The sequence below is a fragment of the Pelodiscus sinensis genome, chromosome 8, assembly GCF_052426305.1.
Source record: "Pelodiscus sinensis isolate ZL-2025 chromosome 8, ASM5242630v1, whole genome shotgun sequence".
NCBI classification, from domain to species: domain Eukaryota; kingdom Metazoa; phylum Chordata; order Testudines; family Trionychidae; genus Pelodiscus; species Pelodiscus sinensis.
This window is the reverse complement of record NC_143059.1, coordinates 47063112-47076737: the sequence shown is the minus strand read 5'-3', so window position 1 is coordinate 47076737 and position 13626 is coordinate 47063112.

Here is a 13626-nt window from a genome sequence, read left to right as displayed (position 1 = left end):
TTAAACATGAAGCATCCTGCAGCACTTAGGAATGGATTTGCCTCTGAATATCAATCACTAACGCCAATGTTATTTACACTGTCATTAGGCGATGGTAAAATGTGTGGGTGTTTGACAGGAAAATAAAAATCTACGCTCATCAGTAAACACCTTTCTGTTTATTAGATGATATTTAGTGCTTCTGTAACAAAGATAATTGCTGTATTTCCATTACTCTGTTACCAAGAAGTGATATTTCTTTGCCAATAGTTCAATGAAGTCAATTAGAATAAATGGCACCACCAACCCTGCAGTGTGTAATGAATAATAGTCACACATTCTTTAATGAGTGCACCAGCACAGAGACTAGATTGACAGTATCTACAGCTAAATCTGCTGAAATTATATTTGAAAAGAATGTTTTGTCTCAGATGCAGTCCATGAATTGGACTAAATTTAAAAGTTTACCCTTTTGAATATCTTTTGCTTTCAATAAACAGAAGTCTCAATAATGTATGTCTTTGACAAGTGCTTGCAGCACTTGACCCATCTGCAAAGGCTTATATATTTTCACCATTTTCATTAACGTGAAGAATTAGTAGCATTGAATATTTGACCTAACAAAATCAGAATGGAATTACAGGTTCAGACATATCAATACTTAATGATTTTTATGTTTTCATATTTTAATGAACTGATGGCAGTCACACATCTACTTTTAAATGTCAAGTTTCTCATTATAATTGCAATATTTTTGCATATGTACAAAAGCAGCACACATGTGACTGGCATAAAATTGTACATTGATGTAATACATCCAAACCAAACTTTTGAATTTAAAAGACAAAATAATTAATTGCCCCTTATCCTACCCATTATTTTTCCATGGTGATGCACCTTTTCACTTTCAAAGTCTGACCAGAATTATAAAGAAGACGTCCTGAAATAGCAGAAGAAAGATTGTTTTCCTTCACTGATCAAAAGCAGATAATAATAAAAATGTGTGATATGCAGTCTGTTTTCGGGTGATTTCCAGCTCAAGATGCAGGGAATTTGAAATAAGCATCTGGGTTTTTTGGGGGGCTACATGGGGACCCACACAATCAAACCTTTTGAACTGAGCTGGTTGAAATACTCAGTGCAAAACATTTGTCACTGAAATGCATGTGCCCACAAGTCATTTCTTGCCATTTCCGCAAAACTGACACTATCTTGTGATCATTACTATTAATTACTTTACTAGAAATGAACAGTGAAATTATTACAAATTATTGACAAGGAGGAAGAAAATACAGCAGTTGAACTAGTGAGTGGTGACTTACACTTTCAGACACATCCAAGTGGTCCTGAGTTCTATGGACATCTCCACCAATCAGTTTTTACTAACTCTTTGCTCCTTTCATACAGTGATCATTCTTTAAAAATATTTGCAAAAGATGATACTGGTTTGAGAATGATATGCCACTTTTCAAGTGGGGAATTCTGCTAGTACCTGAAATCTCTTTCAGCGTGGTAAAAATATTTGAAGTGGTGTTAATATTGCAGTCAAAGTCTGGTAATGTCCCTTCCTTAATCTAAAAGGTAAAAATGGGATAGAAAAAATAACTGTTCAGTGATTTAAAAATGAATCCTGCAACTGACAAGGTCTGAGGCCAGTTGATATTTGAGAGGACATGAATGGGTCTCTTATCCTACATATATTTCTATGAAGTTTCAGTTTCCCAAAAGGTGTGTGTAGAAGAACATACTACCATGAAGTCTGTGTTACCAGTGCAAGTGGTAGCAGGAGTCTTACTCACTCCTGATCATGCACCATTAAAAATTCAGTGGAAGCCGTGCCATTGATTTCCATGAGCACAGGATGAAGCCATAGGTAGGAATATCTGCTGTTGTCGCTGTTGGCTGCCACTTCTTCCATCTCCATTTCCAGTACAGTCAGTGGGAAAGCTCCTGGGTGCCCCTAATTAGAAGGACTTTACTGCAGTGCATGCAGAGTAAAAATGAAATATTACATTTCTTTAAAGAATCATGATAACAGACTTTAAAGAGAGAGTCACGAACCATCTATTAGAGTTACCACACCTGTTCTTTTGTAAAAAGGCAGGTTGATATAATAACCTGCAGAATCAAACTACTGATAGCATAACTTTAATCTTGGCCATCAACCTTAAAAGACCAACAGCATACACAGCCATTAACATTAAGTGAGTAAGTACACTAGCATGCTCCTCCGGTAGTCCAAATTTTGTCCTTATTATTTCTGGGTGATTATCCTTAGCTTGGATATTTAAAATCTTTGAACATTTGGAAGGAAAGACAGAAGGAACTCCAAATTCATAAAACTACTATGCTGAAATACCCTCAGATAACAAAGATAACAGCTGATGACAAAGAGTATTTCATTACTTTTGATCATGTGTCTAGCTCATCCCAATGGACAAGCTTGCTTTGTCGACAGAACTCAATGTAGTCTAGACGCTCTTTGTCGACAGAAGTTTTGTCGACAGTATCTGTCGACAAAACTTCTGTCAACAGAAGCCTGTAGTCTAGACGTACCCTGAGAGTGGTATTACACTCCGGGGAGCTGACAGCCTCACCATGCCCCTGGGCGCAGTGGGAAGGGCTCTTCACTGCCAGAAGGGGCAGGGCCTCAGGCAGAAGGGGAGGGGCCATGGCAGCCAGTGTCCCCCTTGTGCCACCCCAGCTCTCAGTGCTGCCTGAAACATGCTGTGTGGTAGCAATTTAAAGGGCCTGGGGCTCCAGGCACAACAGTAGCACCAGCCAGGAGCTGTGGGTCCTTTTGAATTGCTAGGTTTTGGGGGTAGTTGCACTCTTTGCTTCCCCTCTCAGCCCCCATAGGTGGTCCTGGTTACACTCAAAGTTGAAAGAAAAAATGGGGACCTATTTACTCAGTCAAACTAAGCAACATTTTGGATATTAATATTCCCAAAGAACTTTTCATGAATGAGATATAAAACAAAATAAATTGGCAAAAGTATTCAGAAAATAATTTCATTAGTGAACTAATTTGAGAAAATTCCTTACATGTTCACAAGAGAAAGAGTTGACTAAATAAACCAGACTAAAGAAACCAGAAAAAATCATCTTGACCTACAGTCTCAGATCTGCTAAAAATAAAGATATTTTTGATGTGCACAGGGTGTTCTTTAAAATTTCAGATTGCATGTATTCTTAGCAGCATTCCCCATTTTAATTGTAGGGATGATAGATGTAATCAATGATACCACTAAAATCAAAATGAAGTTTTTAAGTATGCCCACCAGTCAGTGATTATTCTCAGTTTTATGTGTGGTTTATTTCCTTTATATGTAAGTACTAGAAGATATACCCAGTGTCACTTGGGGTATGTCTACACTACCTCGCTAGTTCGAACGTGCAAATGAAGCCTGGGATTTGAATTTCCCGGGCTTCATTTGCATAAGCCGGCTGGCGCCATTTTTAAATGCCGGCTTGTTCGAACCCCGTGCCGCGCGGCTACACGCGGCACGGGCTAGATAGTTCGAACTAGCTAGCCATTCCGAACTAGGCGTACAGATAGTTCGGAATGGCTAGCTAGTTCGAACTATCTAGCCCGTGCCGCGTGGAGCCGCGCGGCACGGGGTTCGAACAAGCCGGCATTTAAAAATGGCGCCGGCCGGCTTATGCAAATGAAGCCCGGGAAATTCAAATCCCGGGCTTCATTTGCACGTTCGGTATGCATACATTACCCCGCTAGTTCGAACTAGCGGGGTAGTGTAGACATACCCTTGGATCTTACTTCAAATACGTTTTGCTTTTTACATTTAAATGATTGTTCTGGGGTGGGGGTGGGGATTCGGTATTCGGTAGGAAGGCTGCACTAGATAAAGAAGACTACCCCTGCCCTTTCTCACAGCCTTGGGAGCAAGAGGTCGAGGGTTCAAGACCTGCCCTGGCACCCTTGGGACATAGGATGCATAAGGGGGACAATGAAGGGTGTGAGGTCTTCTACAGTGCAGCAGTGGATAAGATACCCACCGTAGGAGTCAAAGCTTGAGGGTTTGAGCCCAGCCCTCAACCACCATGGATGTGGCACCCTTGTGACATAGGACAGATAAGGGGGCAGTGAAGGTTGGGGGGGGCCTAGAATGTAGGGAGGCTGAGGGGCTTCTTCAGTGGTGCAGTGTGTAAGGCACCTGCCTCCAGACCAAGGGTTCAAGCCCAACCCATTCCAGGATGGTTGTCATCCTCAAGCAGTGCCATGAGGGCAGCCTGCATAAACTGCACCAGGAGGTGCAGCAGATGAGAAGTGTCTGTTCATGGTTGCTGTAGCAGGAACAGCTGGGGGAGGAGTACATATCCCCCCCAGCTGGGAAACAAACAGACACATAGTCAGGTACACAAACTCTTTGAAATATATAATAAATAGCTTTCACTTTCTCCACTTCTGACCCCTGCTGGCCCAGTGGGCTTATAGCAGTCCCCATCCCCATCTCTGGCTCCTTGCTGACCCCTGTGTTCATTCTATAGCATAACTCCCTGTTAGCAGACCCATCCCTTTCTATTCTATGAGAAACAATCAAATTCCAGGTACATCTCATTGTCTTGGCACAACCAAACCTTTACGTTGGTTTAAGTTATGTTAAAAGAAACTGCATACCAAATTTGGTAGTCCTCGCTCTTCAGCCTGGTCTACATTACATCAGATGGTGGAAGTAAAATATGCAAATATGTAAATTACAAAGCTGGATTCGACATATCTTACATCATGTTTCCATGCCATCAACACAGTGGGAGGCTGACAGGAGCAAACACTCCTATCAGCTTCCCTTACTTCTCATGAGGAGTATGAATACCAGTATCAATGTGGGGTCCCTCTGAGTTCAATTTAGTGGATCTAACTTAGACCTGCTAAATCAAACCCTGGAAGCTCAACCGCATCAGCATCCATCTTCCATGTAGTGTAGGCGTGCCCTTACTGCTTAGGAGGAGTTCTTGAACAAAGTGACTCCCAGATATACAGACAAACAGACACACATTTCTAAAATATATAGTAAGAATTTGGCCACAGACCCATCCATATTTTTCTCCTTTTAAATAAACATTTTTAAAGGCAGGAAAAAAGTTTTTCTAGATAAAGTGTTTTAAAAAAACCATTCAGACACTCAGATGCTCCCCAATCTAAAAAACAGGTTTTTTGATCAAAAGACTTAAAAGCTAGACTAGCAATTCATTTCTTGTACAATAACTTGTAGTAACTTACAGTTCTCTTGTGATTTACAGACTATAAAGGTGTTATAAATAAATCTGGCCCAGTGGACCATTAGAATGACAAAGCATTTCTGAAGAGTCGCTTTTTTTTCTTCAGATAGTTATGATCAGACAGGTATTGTACTTCTTTTTCTACAGGGAGTGTTCATTTACATATTTCTCAAGTTTTACCTAAAACTTCCCCATTTGATGTATCTAAGTTACATCTTTTAGCTAAATCTAGGATATCCCTAAGTGACACACAAAAAACTCCCTGACTGATGTTGTTATTGCACTTTTGGCAATTAATTGCAATTTTATCCAGAACTAATTGTTCTGCTGACACATTCTAACAATGCATTAGTCAAGTGCAGATCTCCAGGAAATAGTGGTTGTTAGAAATCCATAAATTTACAGATAAACTAAAATTTGGGTGTTTTCATATGCCTCCCAAATAAACAGTACACAAATGCATTTTATGCTGGCCTTAGTTTTAATTTGTTTGAGTGTTGATTTAGTACCTGCCCTAAGTTCTCTATCTGTGAGAGATAATTGAACACACTTAGGGGTATATTTTCATCTCAGTGTGTATGCTCATCTCCCATTAGTGTTAATGGGAGTTAAAATGCACAAACTTCAAAAGAAGAATGAACTCCATAGAGTCCTGCAGAGATTGGCCTATGAATGTTTGGATGTTTAGTAGTGATGAAGTGAGCATATACTTAAGGAAATGAATCAACATCAAGAGAGCCTACTGAAGACTTTACACATCACTGCATCTGTCTCTAGTTAAAAAAAATCTTGGTGTTTTCTTTACTACATGATAAGTTTCTGATTTCTTTGGAAATCTAGTTAAAACAAAACAATGAGCCCTTCATAGCAGCCCTGGGTATTTAAAATATGGGGAGAAGGCAGACTATCTTCAGAGCTGAGGCTTTCTATCTTTCCTATTAGATATGGCAGGGCACATTATCAATGAACGGCTAGTGGCCTGAGATAGCACATCCTTTCTTATCATGTTTTAGAAATGGAAACTTCACCTGATAAGGTATTCCGCAGTTTAAATTTTTTTCTTCCTTCTTTCATGTGATCCTCTCTGAAATTCTAAAATGCTAAAATGCTCAAACTGACACCCCCCCCACTAATTTCTAGTCTATACTGAAAAACTCACACCCCTTCTTGAGTACTACAGCTACTGTGAACTAAACCTCAGTGTACACATTGCTAAGTGTATGGGTAAATTCTTCTGTCAAGTTATCTACTGTCACTCAGGGTATGTCTACACTACAGCACTAATTTGAACTAACTTAATTCGAATTAGTTAATTCGAACTAAGCTAATCCGAATTAGTGCATCTAGACCCAAAAACTAGTTCGAATTAGCATTTTGCTAATTCGAACTAGCATGTCCACATTGAGTGGACCCTGAACCGAGGTTAAGGCTGGCCGGAAGCAGTGCCGGCAGGGCATCAGATTAGGACTTAGAGCGTGGAGCTGCTGTCTCAAGCTGGCCGAGGGCTGTGCTTAAAGGGACCCGACCCCCACCCCGGACAGACAATTCTCAGGGGTTCCCCGCTTGCAAAACAGTCCTGGCTTGGAGTGCCCTGAATGCCTACACTTGGCTTATCACAGCACTCGGTCATCAGCCCGGCTGCACTTGCCGCAGGCTGCCATCTGGGGGGGGGGGGCCGTGTCAATTGGGGGGCTGCAGGAGAGCTTCCACCCCGAGGAGCCCGCAGAGCCACCCCAGTCCTCCCCATCAGGGGCTCATATCCATTCCTCCCTCACCTCCTTCCACTTACCCCTCTCTAGCCCCCTTTCCCGATGTACAAAATAAAGGACACGTGTGTTCAAAAATAGAAACTTTATTGAACAAAACTTGGGGAGACTGGGAAAAGGAGGTGGGAGAGGGGAGGGCAACTAAAATGATCAGGGGTTTGGAACAGGTCCCATTATGAAGAGAGGCTAAAGAGACTGGGACTTTTCAGCATAGAAAAGAGGAGACTGAGGGGGGATATGATAGAGGTCTATAAAAGCATGAGTGGTGTGGAGAGGGTGCATAAAGAAAAGTTCTTCATTAGTTCCCATAATAGAAGGACTAGAGGACACCAAATGAAATGAATGGGTAGCAGGCTTCAAACTAATAACAGAAAGTTCTTCTTCACAAATAGTCAACCTGTGGAACTCCTTGCTGCAGGAGGCGGTGAAGGCTAGAACTATAACAGAGTTTAAAGAGAAGTTAGATAAATTCATGGAGGTTGGGTCCATGGAGTGGTATTAGCCAGGGGGTAGAAATGGTGTCCCTGGCCTCTGTTTGTGGAAGGCTGGAGATGGATGGCACGAGACAAATGGCTTGGTCATTGTCTTTGGTCCATCCCCTCTGGGGTACCTGATGTTGGCCACTGTCAGCAGACAGGCTACTGGGCTAGATGGACCCTTGTTCTGACCCAGTATGGCCATTCTAAGCTCAGGGCTCAGGGTCGGGGTCTCACTGGACCACCTTGATTTTCATGCAAACCTGCTCCTGGGTGGCCAGGCTGGCAGCTCTCCTGCCCTAGATGGCCACTTTCCTGTGCCTAGTGCGGACGTCGTGGATGAGATGCACGATCTCCGCACCAGACCAGGTGGGTGCCCGCCTCTTGCGGACCTGGGCAGGCTCCCGGGAGCTGCCAGCCTGGTCCCGGGAAGAGGCGGAGGGCGGGGTGGTAGCAGGTAGCTGGTTCGTGCCGTGCCAGATGCAGGGTCTGCTGGCTGGGTGCTGGCAGGCTTGCACCTGGCACGGGCACCGTAGCCAGCCCATGCCCCTTTAAGGGCTCCTGGGCCGGGAGGGGGACAGACGAGTTTCCCTGGTAGTGCCCAGAGTGGCCACCAGGGCAAGCTGGGGAGGGCTAACCTCCCACTAGTTCGGATTAAGTGGCTACACAGCCCGTAATTCGAACTGCTTAATTCGAACTAGGCGTTAGTCCTCGTAGAATGAGGTTTACCTAGTTCGAATTAAGCGCTCCGCTAGTTCGAATTAAGTTCAAACTAGCGGTTTGTATGTGTAGCGCCTATCAAATTAATTCGAACTAACTTCTGTTAGTTTGAATTATCTTTGTAGTGTAGACATACCCTCAAAGAGGTGGTGATCCCACAGCAATGGAAAAATTCCTTCACCATTATTGGCTGCTTTTATATTATAGTGTTATGCCAGCATAAATATGGCACTGTAGCTATGCCACTATAATCTCTGTAGTGGCCTGGAAAACAAAAGAATAAGTGCAGAAAAATAGAGTAGAAACAATGTTTAGTAAAGTTTATAAGTGAGAGTTGGAAATTCCGTGACTTAAAAGTGCTATAGAACATTGATTTGAAATTTTGTATCAGTGATCTGAGAAAAACACATCACTGATAAAGTTTACAGATGACACAAAGAATGGAGAAGAGGTAAATAATAAAGTGGGGAGATCACTGATACAGAGTGACCTGGATTGCTTGGTAAGATTGAGGAATGTTTTAATGAAATCAAATGTACAGTTGTACATCTAGGAACAATGAATGTCAACCCCACAGAGATTGGGGACTCTATTCAGAAGGCAATGACTTTGAAAAGATCATGAGCTCCCAGTGACACACTTGTGGTGAAAAGGCCCAATACAATATGCTATGGGGAGGCTAGCCTGCCAGCCCTACCCCCACCCCTTCCACCCAATACCCTTCTGTCCATACACCAGAGACCAGAAAACTCCTCCACCCCTTAATAGGAGGAGACTTAAGGCCCCTCACCTCTGAGACCAGGGAATCCCCAGTCTGCCTGCCCAAGCCACACTGGGCCAAGCCACCAGCCCAGTCCCAGCACTGGGCTGAGCCTCACTGTGAGCTTCAGCTGAGTTGTTGGCATCCCCACCCCTGAATCTCCACCAGCTGAGCCAGGACGGCTCTAGCACCAGGCCAATCCACCAGCCCCAAGTCAAGTTGCTGGGCCTCTCAAGTGCTGGACCAGCTCCAGTGCCAACCCAAACCAGCATCCCCTGAGTCCTAGCCCCAGGCCAAGTACTTGCAAATACGGTGCTCTCTGAGCATTGCCCCCCATCGAGTTTTGGGCTATGCCACTGGTCCTTCCCCCGAGCCCTAAGCCATGCCAATGGTCCTTCCTTCGAGCCCTGGGCAGCACCAGCAGCCACCCATTTGCACACCTTTGCCCCGTCCCCAAGCTCTGGCCCAAGTTGTCAGCTTCCCCTTCATGCCCTGACCATGCCACCAGCCCCTCCTCTTTCCTCAAGCACCAGATTGAGCCATTAGACCCCCTTTCAAGCCCTGGGCTTCTGGCCCTCTGAATGCCAGGCCAATGCACCACACACCTAATCTACCATCCTCACTACCACTGGGCCAGCCACAGCACCTGGCCAATTCCCTGCCAGGCACCCATGGCCAGCCACCTGCTGTCTTGCTGCATTTCTCCTCACTCCTCTTTCCATGAGGAGGAGGGATAAAATGAGTAGTGGGGACTTCCAGAGGGATGGTGGTGAAGTGGTAAGGCTATTGCAGCCCAAACATCCATCAGTGGGCAATGGCAGAAAAGGCTTAGCCTTCCTCCGCCCATTGTACTTGATGTCGATGAACACATAAAAAGAATATTGAGTAGGAAAGTTGTAATAACTCTGTATTTGACACTGATGTGACCGCTACCTGAATACTATGTCCAGTTCTGGGTCTACAATTCCAGAAGGATGTTGATAAATCAAAAAGGATTCAGAGGCAGAGTGACCAGGGGAGTGAAATGGACAGGGAGCTGCAGAATTTAAAAGGAAGCTTGAAAGAGGGAGGCCTACTACGGTCAGGAAGACCTGCAACACCTGTGTCAGCACTGCTTCTGTCTCGTCCGCCTGAGTCTGCAACCAGACAGAGGATTTGACCATGGATGCCTCTACCCAGATCCTGGTGTGGTTTTGCAGGGACTGTGGCTTGTAATTCCCACTTACTGATAACCAGGCTCAGGTGTGAATGGTGCCTGCTGGTGGAATCTCTCAGGCAGCAAGTGGGAGAGCTACAGGAGGAGGTGGTTAGATTGAAGAGCATTCAAATCCACGAGCAATTCCTGAATAGTATTCATGTGGAGACAGCTGAGGTAACTGTCCCAGTACTCAGGCATGGAGAAGATGAGAAAAGGCAGGAATTTTAGGAAGCCCAAAATCAATCTGTTTCCCAGGGGGTCAAATATGTGTGGGAGTCCATTCCCTTGGAAATGATAGAAAAATGATTTACGATATGCTGTATCAGCAATGCACTTGATGGGTCAGAAGACAACACCATATTTGCTGACAACACAGTGGAGGCTGAGAAGGAATCTGAGTCTGATGATGACACTGTTGACATCTATGATGACCATACAGGAGCAGTTATGACTGAAGCAGAGTTTAATCAACTGTTTGCTGAATTGGAAACTGATTCAGAGTTGGAAGATTTTTAAGGCTTTAAATAAGTGCATAAGAATGATATGAGATGTTAAAACATGGACTGTCATTTTGAAAGTTCATGAATACATATTTGTTCAATTATTATAACAGGATTTTTATTAGATTGCACAAAACTTGTGCGTTTCTTCTGACTCCAATTTTTAAAATACAGGCAGTCCCCGGGTTACGTACAAGATAGGGACTGTAGGTTTGTTCTTAAGTTGAATCTGTATGTAAGTCGGAACTGGCGCCCAGATTCAGCCCCTGCTGAAACTGATCAGTTTCAACAGCGGCTGAATCTGGACACCAGTTCTGACTTACATACAGATTCAACTTAAGAACCCCAGGCATCCCCAAGTCAGCTGCTGCTGAAACTGATCAGCGGCTGATTCCAGGAATCCCCGGTGCTGCTGGGTTGGTCCAGTAGCACTGCCACTGGACCAACCCAGCAGCACCCAAGCTGCTCTGCCCCAGGCGTCCTGATTCAGCCGCTGCTGAAACTGACCAGCGTCTGGGCTGTCCGCTGCCCACGTGCTCCGGGGCTTTGCTCTGCCTTGCTCCCCGTCCCCCTGGTCTGCAGACCAGGGGGATGGAGAGCAAAGCGGCGGAACACGCGGGCAGCGGGCAGCCCAGACGTGTCTGGGCTGCCCGCGTGTTCCGCCGCTTTGCTCCCCATCCCCCTGGTCTGCAGACCAGGGGGATGGGGAGCAAAGCAGAGCAAAGCCCCGGAGCACGCAGGCAGAGGTCAGCCCAGATGCGTCTGGACTGCCCGCTGCCCGCGTGTTTCGCCGCTTTGCTTCCTCTCCCTGGTCTGCTGGAGACCAGGGAGAGAGCCCCGTTCGTAAGTGCGGATCCGACATAAGTCGGATCCGCGTAACTCGGGGACTGCCTGTACAGCAGAGTCCGCAGCATGGCCAGTTCCTAGACCAGCAGGGCAAACTGCTGGCATGCTGGGATATGTGTGTACATGGAGTGTCTGCAGGCATGGAGCCTCTCAGCTCCCATTGGCTGCTGTTCGCTGATCCCAGCCAATGGGAACTCAGGAAGCAGCATGAGTGAAGGGATATGCTGGCTGCTACTTCTCAACACTCCCATTAACCCAGAACAGTGAACAGCAACCACTGGGAGCTGAGGGGCCCCATTCCTGCAGACACTCCCGGTACATAAAATGTCCTGGCACATCAGTGGTTTACCCTACTGAGCTAGGAACTGAAGTTTGCCCACTCCACACAAGTTAAAAAAACAGTAAAACACATTGACCTGTTCATAAGCTGACCCCTATTCTTTACAGCATTATTTTTTTACCAAAAAAGGGCTTATGATTGAGTATATATGGTAGATATAGTAATGGAGGATTGATCCACTAATGGCTATTAGCTAGGATGGATAGGGATGACACCGCTAGCCTTTCTTTGCCAGAAGCTGGAAATGGGCAACAGGGGATGAATCACCTGATGATTACCTGTTCTGTTCATTCCCTCTGGGGCACCTGCCATTGACAACTATTGGAAGACAGGATACTGGGCTAGATCGATCTTTGGTCTGACCCAGTATGGCCTTTCTAATGTTCTTATGTAAGTGGAGAGTTGCCATATTCATGTATTTTGCTGCATGGTAGTCCAATACGTCACTTTTCTCTGTCCTCTCAAGTAGTAGCCTTTATAGCAGAACTCATATTTGCATCATTAATCAACATTGATATAGCACTGATATAGGATACTTGGGTTAATGATGCAATACTGCAAGTTAATTCATGTTCTTGATAAACTCTTGATAATATTTCTGCACATACGTAAACTACCATATTCTTAAGCATAATGCAGAAAATCCTGCTTTCTGTAGAAATGGCAGTTTTACAATTATGGCTCTGCATCCACTCCTAGATGAGAAAAAAGAATGAAAGTTAGAAAAACGTTCAATAAAAATTAAAAAACAGGACTTTTGTTACACTATTTTGTGTTTTGAACATGATTAATTAAACTGACTGGGTTAATATGCCTTGCAATGAATAGCTTTCATGCAACCTCATCCTTTATTATGCTTGCTGGCAGAATGGCTATTAATAGTGCCTGAGCTTACACTTGTACTTTCAAACATTTCAGATACAAATAATAGGAGATTTCCAATTAAAAAGGATAATCTCTCTTCAGAAGAAGAGAAGTAAGCATAGTGAATAATTTAAAGGCTTTGGGGATATAAAGATTTATTATATTTCCCAACAAGAAATAAGCTGGAGGCTTGACTGCTGGTTGAGAAATACAAGATAGAGGAGGATTCAATGATTCTGAAGACATGATTTTTTTACAACTTATTTTATATCCTTATTAGTTTGAAAATGTTTCCAGTCTAAGCAAATCTTTCAATCTTGATTGTTTTAAATTATATATATATATATATATAATCATAACTCACTTTTCAATAAACTTCCAAATTCAGGAGAAGAACAAAAGAGTGCTAAAGAGCATGATTTTGTAGCACAAATTTCCACATTCTGAGATGTTCAGAACATGGATAGGAATGTGGAAACTTTCTAGCCTTAAGTACCTCAATTTACAGGAAATCAAAACAATGGAAGTTTCTCTTAGAAAGCATTGCACTCAAATACAGAAACACTGGACCAGACCTTCTTCTTGATGAATGGACATAGCTATAAGAGGATCTGTGTGGACAAATCCTCCTTAATAAATACAAAAATGAAACATACCTAGACAACTTCTCCCAAAATCCATTTCTCTATAACAACATCTTTGTACTTATATGGTGAGCTATGAAGCTTAGCTGGAAACAAATTTAAAATGAGCACATTAAGTCTTTGACCTTAATCCATTCCTCGGCCAAAGGGAGCAAGAGAACTAGAAATTGTACAAACCTAACAATCTTACACACTTCACATCATTATCTGTTTGCCTTCAATACTATAATAATTTTTAAAACATGAACAGCTTTGTGAGCTGAAAATCTCTTTTTTTCTACAAGCAATTTAC